The sequence below is a fragment of the Arachis hypogaea genome, chromosome 17 (genome assembly GCF_003086295.3).
Source record: "Arachis hypogaea cultivar Tifrunner chromosome 17, arahy.Tifrunner.gnm2.J5K5, whole genome shotgun sequence".
Classification (NCBI taxonomy): Eukaryota; Viridiplantae; Streptophyta; class Magnoliopsida; order Fabales; family Fabaceae; genus Arachis; species Arachis hypogaea.
This window is the reverse complement of record NC_092052.1, coordinates 63,428,752-63,440,161: the sequence shown is the minus strand read 5'-3', so window position 1 is coordinate 63,440,161 and position 11,410 is coordinate 63,428,752.

Genomic DNA, 11,410 nt, shown 5'->3' with positions numbered 1-11,410 from the left:
GGAAGAAAAAAAGGTGATGTGGATGTGATTGGTTGAGGGTGTGTGGGGAAGAGTATATATGGAGAAGAGAAAAAGTAAGAGAGAGAAGAATATGGGGTAGGTGGAGATTCTGTGGGACCCACTGATCCTGAGAGGCTAGAGAATTCGAATTTCCTGCCCCCTTGTGGGCGTTGAATGCTCAACCTCTGCTCATGGCTGGCATTCAACACCAGCTTCTTGTTCCTCCTTGGGCGTTGAACACTCACACTATTCATTCTGTGGCATTCAACGCCAGTTTCCTCACCTGTTGGGGGCGTTGAACGCTCCTCTTGCCTCTTTGTCTGGCGTTCAATGCCAGCTAGGGGTGTACTCCAAGGTATTCTGCTTCCATCTCTGAACATCTTTGTCTCTATTCTAACTACTGCACATGATCACAAACTCTAAAAAGGAATTAATTCTGAAAATAACTTAATATAACTCAAATAAAAATAACTAAAAATCGGAATAATATAATTATGGTTGGGTTGCCTCCCAACAAGCGCTTCTTTAACGTCACTAGCTTGACGGTCAGCCTTTTATGTGGATGGATAGGCGCTCAGAATTTTGCCCCTTACAGTGAACTTCTTCCCTGTGCTCTCATGGATGAGCTCCACGTGTTCTAGAGACAGGATCTTATTCACAATGTGTGGAATTACTGGGCTGTCTGTGAAGACAACTCTCATGCCAGGTGAGAGGCCTTTAGTGGGAGTTTTCTTATCCCTCTAGCCTTTAGGTACCTTCTACTTAGTACCTTCATTCTCAGTGCTTGACGCTGGTTTCTCAACACCAAACATAGATTTGGTGTTTGGGAATTCTGTAAAGCTCTGCACTGAGAGAGAGGATTGGAATACTAAGTGTTGCATAGTTGTCTCTCCCTTAGGGAAGGAGTTAGGTTTGGGCATCTTCAATAAGATGTGATCCTCTCATAATTGAAGAACTAGATCTCCCTTTGCCACATCAATTATGGCATTGGTTGTAACTAGGAAAGGTCTTCCAAGGATGATGGATTCATCCTCGTCATCTCCAGTTTTTAAGATTATAAAATCTGTAGGGATGTAAAAGTTTTCAACCTTTACTAAGACATTCTCTACCAGACCATATGCCTTTTTCAATGACCTGTCTGCCATCTCCAATGAGATCTTGGTAGCTTGTACCTCAAAGATTTCCAGCCTCTTCATTACAGAGAGAGGCATGAGGTTTATGCTTAATATAACTCAAATAAAAATAACTAAAAATCGGAATAATATAATTAGGAAGCGTCTGGGATTCGATAGCTTTTGAGGTAGTTTCTTTTGAATGAAGGCATTGAGTTCCTGGTGAGCACTGGGGGTTCTTCCTCCAAGGTCTTTGTTCCAAGTAGTATTCTTCAGAGTCCATAATCTGCAACCAGGCATTCAAGGGAACCTCTATGGTCTCCTCATGTGTGCTGGTTTTTTTTAGTTTTTCAACAATGGAGTCCTTAGTGGGCATTGAACGCCCAGCTACTCCTATTGTGGCATTCAAAGCCAAGATTTGTCCCTTTTTGGGCATTGAATGCGCAGCCTTTACCCCATTGCTGGCGTTCAACTTCAATAACTGCTCCTCCTTGGGTGTTGAACGTCCAACTACTCCCTTGCTGGCGTTCAACGCCAGCTTCTCCTCTTTAGTTTCAGCCTCAACTTCTACAGTGATGGCCTTGCACTCTTCTCTTGGGTTTACTTCAGTGTTACTAGGAAGAGTGTTAGGAGGGGTCTCAGGGATTCTCTTACTCAGTTGACTAATTTGTACCTCCAGATTCCTAATGGAGGATCTTGTTTCAGTAATGAAACTATGACTGGTCTGAGAAAGATTGGAGACTATAGTGGCTAAGTCAAGAGGCTCTGCTTAGAAGTCTCCATCTATTGCTGAAAAGGTGGAAATGGTCTGTTATTAAACCTATTTTGGTTTCTTCCACCTTGGTTGTTATTGATGCCTTGTTGAGGCTTCTGTTGATCTCTCCATGAGAAGTTGGGATGATTCCTCCATGATGAGTTGTAGGTATTTCCATAAGGCTCTTTATTGGGATTTCCCAAATAATTAAACTCATCCATCATGGGTTGATCTGGATCATATGCATCTCCTTCATAGAAGGCTTCTTGAGTGTTGTCAGCTACAGTTTGCAATCCAGTCAGCTGCTGAGAGATCATGTTGACCTGTTGGGCCAGGATCTTATTCTGAGCCAATATGGCATTCAGAGTGTCAACCTCCAGGACTCCTCTCTTCTGAGCTACCCCATTGCTTACAAGGTTCTTCTCAGAAGTGTACTTGAATTGGTTCTTAGCAACCATGTTAATGAGTTCCTATGCCTCTTCAGGCATTTTCTTCAAGTGGAGTGATCCTCTAGCAGAGTGGTCTGAAGCCATTTTAGATAATTCAGAGAGACCATCATAGAAGATATCTAACAAGGTCCAGTCTAAAATCATGTTAGGAGGTCATTTTCTGATTAATTGCTTGTGCCTCTCCCAGGTCTCATAGAGGGATTCACCCTCTTTCTACCTGAACGTCTGTACTTCTACCCTAAGCTTGCTCAGATTTTGAGGTGAAAAGAACTTGGTCAAGAATGAATTGACCACTTTTTTCCAAGAGTCTAGGCTTTTCTTAGGCTGAGAATCCAGCTATAACCTAGCTCTGTCCCTTACAGCAAAGGAAAAAGGCAAAAATTTGTAAATCTCTGGATCTACTCAATTAGTCTTGACAGTATCACAGATATGAAAGAAATTAGAGATAAATCTGTTGGGATCTTCATGTGGAAGTCCATGAAACTGGATGTTCTGTTGAACTAGGGTAACCAGTTGAGGCTTCAGCTCAAAGTTATTTGCACCAATGGTAGGTATAGAGATGCTTCTTCCATAGAAGTCAGAAGTGGGTGCAGTAAAGTCACTTAGGACCTTCCTTGCATCTTTTCCACTATTAGGATTGGCTGCCACGTCTGTGTTTTCATCTTCTTGTTCGAAAAGCTCTATGAGGTTTCCTCCGGACTGTTGTGCTCTAACTTGTTGTAGTCGCCTCCTTAGAGTCCTCTCAGGCTTAGGATCAGGATCAAAGAGAGGTTTTTTATCCCTGTTCCTGCTTATAAACAAGGAGAAAGAATGCAAGAAGAAAAGAAAAAAGGATTTTCTATGTCATAGTGTAGAGGTCCTTTGTGAGAGAGTTAGAAGGAGGAGAAAAGAAAAGAAAGAGATCCTTTAAATTAAAAGAGTTTTCAAAAAATAAATAGAAAAAGAAAAAAGAAGATTTTTGAAAATAAAAGAGAGAGAAAGAGGTAAGAAGCAGAAAGTTTTCGAAAATAGAAGAGAGAGAAAGAAGAATTAGAGAGATACCAAACATTCAAAATTAAAATAAGATAAAACAAGTAACTAACCAACTAACAAGATTTGAAAACAAATTTAAAGATTTTATTTTGAAATTTAATTTTAAAAGAAAGTAAAGACTTGGAATTTAGAAGTTTTAAATTTAAAAAGAAGATAAGATAGGAAGGACTTAAAGCAAGAAGATATGATAAAGATTTGAAAAAGATTTGCAAAGATAAGATTTGAAATTTGATTTTTGAAAAAGATTTGATTTTGAAATTTGAAATTTGAATTTTAAATTTTGAATTTTGAATTTAAAGATAAGATAGGATTTTTGAATTTTAAAGAAAGATAAAAAGATAAGATAAAGATTTGAAAAGATAAGATTTGAAATTTAAAATTTAAACTTTACTAACTGATGCCAGGGTATTTTGGCCAGTTTCACTAACCTTTTCTTTACTCTTTTTAAGGTAGTTTCATGCATTTTCTTAGAAAATAAGCTAGTTTTGGGTAGATATTCACTTACATCTTGATTCAAGCATACATTGTGCACTTTACATGATTTCATGAGAATTTTGCATGAATTATATGACAAATTGGATGATGCATGACTCATGACTTGGACTAGAACTTTGATGCACTTTGTTGCTTGATTTCAGGACAAAGGAAGCAAAGAAGAAGCACGTTAGCAGTCACGTTAGTCCCACTAACGTGACCTCTAACGTGGAATGGGTGCTTACTTGCAAAGTTAATGAGAAAGGTAATCGCCAATAACGCCCTCGAAGCCATCATAAGCCCACGTTAAGAGTCACGTTAACTAAGTTAACGTGAACTCTAACATGGAAGAAGAGAACAAGGCCAACGTTAGTGACACTCTCCTTTGTCACTAACGTTGGACCAAGCTCATAATTGGCCACGTTAGTTGCCACGTTAACTTAGTTAATGTGGACTCTAACATTAAGAAGCAAAAGAGAAGCCAACGTTAGTGACATTCACCTTTGTCACTAACGTTGGCCAAGCCTCCATAAGCCACGTTAACTTAGTTAACGTGGAAGCTAACGTGAAGTGAGCAATTGATAGCCAACGTTAGTGACACTTACCTTTGTCACTAACGTTAGGGTGAACCACCAAGAGCCACCATGAGCAACGTTAACTCCCACGTTAACTTAGTTAACATGGGAGCTAACGTGGATAAAGAGATGATGAGCCAACGTTAGTGACACTCACCTTTGTCACTAACGTTGGAGATGGCTAGCATGACTACGTTAGAAGCCATGACTCTAACGTGGGAAAGAAGGGCACATTGGAACGATAGTGACAAAGGTAAGTGTCACTAACGTTCTCGAAGGATTGGCATTACTACGTTAGAAGCCACGTTAACCTAGTTAACGTGGACTCTAACGCAGGGACAGGGGAGGACTCTCCACGTTATTGGGAAAGGTAAGTCCCAATAACGTGTGCGAAGGACCAAGAGGCAAAGTTAGTGGTCACGTTAGTGCCACTAACGTTAAAGTCAACGTGATCATATTTGCGTTACGAACGTTAGTGAAAAAGGTGATTGTCACTAACGTTCTCGAACCCACACTTTCACTTAACGTTGACACCACTAACGTCCTAAGCTAAAGTCTCTGCCTACTTCACCTTTTCTCTCTGCAAGCAAAGCTAAGCCCAAGAAAAAGGATAATTGCTTCAAACTCAAGATCCAGAGGCCCATACCCAAGACTTGAAGAGCCAACTAGAAGATAAGAAGAGTAGTATATATAGGAGTAGCTTTGAATTAGTCTGGGGAGTTGGAAAACTATAGGGAGCTTTTGGCATAGAACTACTCTCTGTATTTTACTTTCTCTGCACTTCTAGTTTTACTTTCATCATGTATTCTCCATCTTGGTTTTCATTTTCCAGAGCTATGAACAACTAAACCCCTTTCATTGGGTTAGGGAGCTCTGTTGTAATTTGATGGATCAATATTAGTTTTCATTCTCCTTCTTCTATCTTTTCTCTTGATTTTACTAGAAAACTTTCGATCTTTATCCAATTGGGTAGTTATCTTGGAAAAGAAGCTATTCATACTTGGATCTCTTCTGAACCTTGAAAGAGGAATGAAGAGATAATGCTAGAAATGCTTTCTCATGCTGGACCAAATTGGGTTTGGATGGATATGTGACTATAATCCTACCAACACTTGATTTGGAAAATGCATGTGGTATAATCAGTGACCATACTTCATCTCTTCTCATGAGCAATTGACCAAGGAATTGGCTATTGATCAAGATTTGAGAGATTGAATTACCAAGAAATTGGAATTCGATCACTTAAGATTGCCAAGGAGATCAATGAATGCATTGATTGAGGAAGAGATGAAAATGAACTTGATCCGGAAAATGCAACATCTCCTGAACCCAATGAACTCCCATTTCTGATCTTACCTATTCTCTTTAATTTCTGCCATTTACTTTTATGAGCAATTACCCCATTCCCGTTTAAGATTCTGCAATTTACTTTCCGCCATTTACATTCAGCTCTTTATTTCTAGCATTTACTGTTTCTGCTATTTACTTTCCCGCCATTTAATTTTCTGCAAATCTCAAATCAAATTCTGGTTCGCTCAACTAGAACATTCCTCTAGTTAACATTGCTTGATCAATCAATCTCTGTGGGATTCGACCTCACTCTATTGTGAGTTTTTACTTGACGACAAATTTGGTACACTTGCCGAAGAAAATTTGTTGAGAGACAAGTTTTGTGCGTATCAAGTTTATGGCGCCGTTGCCGGGGATTGATTTTGTATCAACAATTATTAAGTTGGAGGATCACTAGATTGAACATTTTTTATTCTGTTGATTTAAATTTCTATTTGAGCAATTTACTTTCGGTTTCAGTTGTTTTTATTCCCATCCCTTTAACCCCTTTATTCCAATTGTTTACACTCTGTTTCAGTCACCCACTAACTGTTTGATATATTGCATCACTCACACTAACAGCATCTTTTTTAGAATAGTTTCTGGATCTATTGCCTTGCTTGCACCTTGTTGGTTGTATGACAGGGAGGAGAAGTGGGGCTTCAACTTCCTTTGATTCTGAACCTGAGAGGACATTCCTTAGATTAAGGAGGGAAGCAAGAGGAAAAAGAGTAGTGGGTGCTGAGAAAGAGGAAGAGTACTTTGAACTAGACATGGAGGAGAATATGAAAAACCATCATGAAGAAGAAGCTCACAACCATGGCAGAGAAGGTCTAGCAAATCATGCTGGGCAAGAGAGAAGAGTTCTGGGTTCTTACATCAACCCAAACCCAGGAAACTGTGGGAGTAGCATCCAAAGGCCAACCATACATGCCAACAACTTTGAACTAAAGCCACAGCTCATCACTCTTGTTCAGAACAACTGTTTTTTCAGAGGGAGTGTCCAAGAAGACCCCAATCAATATCTAACCACCTTTCTGAGGATATGTGACACTGTGAAGTCTAATGGTGTTCATCCTGACACCTATAGACTACTTCTGTTTCCTTTCTCACTCAAGGACAAAGCATCTAAATGGTTGGAGTCCTTCCCAAAGGAGAGTTTGGCAACCTGGGAAGATGTGGTGAATAAATTCTTGGCAAGATTCTATCCTCCTCAACGGATTAACATGCTAAGAGCTGAGGTGCAAACATTCAGGCAGCAGGATGGTGAGACTCTATATGAAGCATGGGAGAGGTTTAAGGACCTAACAAGGAGGTGTCCACCAGATATGTTCAATGAATGGGTGCAGCTACACATTTTCTATGAAGGCCTTTCTTATGAATCAAAGAAGGCAGTAGACCCTTCATCTGGGGGATCTCTGAACAAGAAGAAGACCATTGAGGAGGCCATAGATGTCATTGAAACTGTAGCAGAGAATGACTATTTCTATGCCTCTGAAAGAGGGAACACTAGAGGAGTGATAGAACTAAATAATGTGGATGCACTGCTGGCCCAAAACAAGCTTATAACCAAGCAGTTGGCTGACCTCACCAAGAAGATGGAGAGGAACCAAGTAGCAGCAATCACCACCTTATCAACAACCCAAGAAGAAGTGAATAAAGACGCAGAGGGTAGTCAGGAGCAAGCCAACTACATTGGGAATTCACCTAGGCAAAACCATGATCCATACTCCAAAACCTACAACCTTGGATGGAGGAACCACCCAAACTTTGGGTGGGGAAATCAACAAGATCAAGGCCTAGATCAAAGACGTCCAAATCCCAACAACTTAGCTCACCAACATGCCACACCTAGACCATATCAGCACCCACATAACCACCCCTCTCAACACTTCTACCAAGGCCAAACTAACCTTTCTCATCCATCCAATCTCAACTCACCATCACCTGATGACAGACTCTCAAGGATTGAAAACTTACTTGAAGGTATATGCAAAGAGATTCAAGACAACAAGGTGCTCAAGGAGGAAGTGGGAGCCAATTTTAAGAACCAGGGAGACACCATCAAGAGGTTGGAATCTCAAGTGGGGTATCTCTCTGAGCAGATTCCCAAACCTACAGATGGATTCCCAAGTGATACAGAGAAAAACACGAGAGGTGAAGCAAAGAAAGTAAGATGGAAAGATTGCAATATGGTCACTACAAGTGATGAGAATACTGACGAAGAGCAAAACAAGCCATTAGAATAACTTGGAGAGACATCAGCAGAGAAACAGGAAGAGGAGCACCAAGAACCAAAAATCTCACAACAGGAGCTGTTGAGACTCTATGCACCCTTTCCCCAACTACTCAATGGTGCTGTGGAGAAGAGAATATACTCAAGATTTCTTGACGTGTTTGCATTTCTGCATGTAAACATACCATTCATCAAGACCATCCAACAAATGCCTGCATACATCAAGTATATAAAGGAACTGCTTCCCAGGAAAAGCTCACTCAAGGGAGGCCAAACTATAGTGATGAACAAGGAGTGCAGCACCCTCATTCAACCAGAGTTGCCTACGAAAAGAAATGACCCAGGGAGTTTCTACATTCCTTGTGCCATCAGAGAAACCATGTTTAATAAGGGACTCTGCGATTTGGGAGCAAGCATCAACTTAATGCCCTTATCTCTTATGAAGAGCCTACAGATCAATGAGATAATGCCCACAGATGTAGTCATCAGGCTGGCTGATAAAACTCAAAAACAAGCAATAGGAGTGGTGGAAAATGTGTTGGTAAAGGTTGGGAAATACTTCCTCCCAACAGACTTTGTCATATCGGACATGGAAGAGAGTCACACTCACCCAATCATATTGGGAAGACCATTCCTAGCTACAGCCAGAGCACTCATAGATGTAGAGCGAGGGGAGCTAATTTTGAGGATCCATGATGAACAACTCATCTTTAATGTCTTCAAACTCTCACAAGAAACAGATCAAGAGAACAAGGAACCAAGGAAGAATCACAGTGAGATACTGAAGGAAGAAACAAGCACTGAAGGACAACTAGCACATCTGGAGATCCCCTTGGTTGATGAACAAGTAAATAAGCAGTTGCCTCAGCTCAAGGAAAAACTGGAGGAACAAAATCCACCAGAGGCATATGAGGGCAGCAACAAAATTTCCTTAGAAGAAGAGGCCACAAAGAGCAAGGCACCAGACAAATGAACAAAGAAGAAGGTACCAAGGAGGTGGAGGAACAAGAAGATCCCTATCGAGGACTTCTCTCCAGGGGATAAATTGATCTCAGCTTACTTCCCAGATATCCCCCCTGATCTTCCCACTGTACCATCTCAGTTACCTAAGGTCTTCACTATCAACAGAGTTCTCTCCTTGGAACATGTAGAGATCGTTGATACAACCAATGGATATGGGTCCACAGCAAGAGGGGAGGACTTGAAGCATTATGAACCTCCCTGATGAAGGAGAAACGTCAAGCTAGTGACGCTAAAGAAGCACTTCATGGGAGGCAACCCATATTTTATATGCTTTTAAAAAATAGTGAATAAGTCAATATTCATGAATTCAAAACCAAACGTGACAAACACTTGGTGAAATCCTTATTATGCAGTATATAGTGAAGAATAAGTTTGGTGTTCAAAGCATGCCAAGAAAGCATGAATGCAATTCAGAGCATTCTAGTGTTGGAGCCTTGAACAAAAATTTTTTCATCATAGTGCTACAAACTAAGTTTGGTGTCACCCAAGGTGCCACCAATGTGCATATAACGATACACAGTTAGTTAGTTAGTTGGTGTTCATGAATAAACAATCTAGTTCTTTTTCTTAATTATTCTAGCCGTAAAGGTTAATTTCTCAATGATATTAATTTTTCTTATTTTATTTTTATAAGAAAAGGGAAAGGAGAATTGAAGGGGATTGATTGGACAATTAAATGAGGAAGGTTCGGACACCACAAAAGGAGGGTACTACACACGTGCCTCAAGGAGGGATGCATTGGAAAATGTTGCCATGCAACATTGAAAAGAATGAGACCCTCAAAGACCGGGCAACACCCTTCATAAAGTTGATGATCCTTGTCCTTTCTCCATGCTGAACCCCATCCGTCCATCTCACACTCAAATCATCTATCCAAACCCTTCATTTGCCCATCACTTCCATATATAAGTAGCTCTTCCTCCATACCCCCTTCACATTCCAAAGGCCCAGCTTAACATCTTCCTCTCAGAACCAAACCATTCTTACCACATTAAAAACATTCCTCCTCACTCCCTTCATTGCACTCAATCCTAAACAACCAAAAGTCTCCACACCCTTACCGCCTTCACACATTACCTCCCATTCATGGCATCTTCGAGCTCTAAAAGAAGGAAGGAAAAGGAACCTATGGAGCAACACCCGTATGATGAAAACAAATTTAGAAGCTTGCACTATGCATTACAGTACGGGTGGATGGTTGATAAGGAAATAATTTATGAACTTGGATTTCAAGTCAGAAAGAATGAGTGCCCGGAAATCACGACGAAGGTAGAAAAGAGGCGATGGGAGCTCCTCACTGATCCGGTTGTTAAGGTAAATGCAAATCTTATAAGAGAGTTCTATGCAAATGCGGTCCGATATGATAAGGCAGATGAGTCATATACAAGCTTTGTGAGAGGAAAGATTGTGGATTTCAATCCCATGAGTGTCATGAGGGCATTAAAGCTACGGTCTATACCGTTTGAAGAAGAGAGTTATCATTCAAGAATGGACAACAGCTTCAATTATGACCAGATTGTGCAAGATATTTGTGTACCCGGAGCTGACTGGGAAAGATATGCGGATAGGAGACCAAGGTTCATCAAGAGAGCAGACCTCACTCCGGAAGCAAAGGGGTGGTTCGAAATTGTAAGGAGATCCATCCTCCCAGCAGGGAACAACTCGGAGGTGAACCTCAAGAGAGCCACAATGGTGCACTGTATACTCAAAGGAGGAGAGATCAAGGTTCATGAACTCATAGCCGTAGGCATTAGAAAGATGGTAGAGAAAAGTGACTCAAGAGGAAAGTTAGGTTACCCCAGCACTATTTACCGACTATGCAAGAAAGCTGGGGTGGTGTTTGAAGATGAGGACCCCGTGTGGATAAAAGAGGGCATTCCAATAACCGTTCGACAGATGCATGCTGCCGCATCCCCCCGCCTCAACGGAAGCAAAGGAAGAGGCCAGCCCCTCAAGTAGTAGAAGGACAAGTCTTAGAGGGCCAAACACCAGCCACTTTGGATATGCACCAACTACAGGAAGCCATTGATGGCCTATCTAGACAATATTTGGAAAGTCAAGGAGCACAGAAAGAGCTTTAACTACAGATGATGGGGCAGCAAGTGGTATCACTCTTAAGATGGATGACTTAACAAGGGGAGTGGCAAAAGCAAATGATGGAGCAGCAACTGAGTCAAGGACAACAATGGAGTGAAACATTCCACAGGATAGAACAAAGGCAAAATGAACAACAAGAATCCATCCAGAAGCTAATCAACATCCAAGCATATCAAGGTGCACATATACATGAGATGCATCGAAGACAAATAGAACAGGCAGAACTATTGGACGAGCAAAGGGCATTCGCAGAAGGAGTTTACATGAGCGAGACTGGGCATCATATAAACACTCAAGCCAGGCTCGGATACTTAGTAGGACAGCTGCCT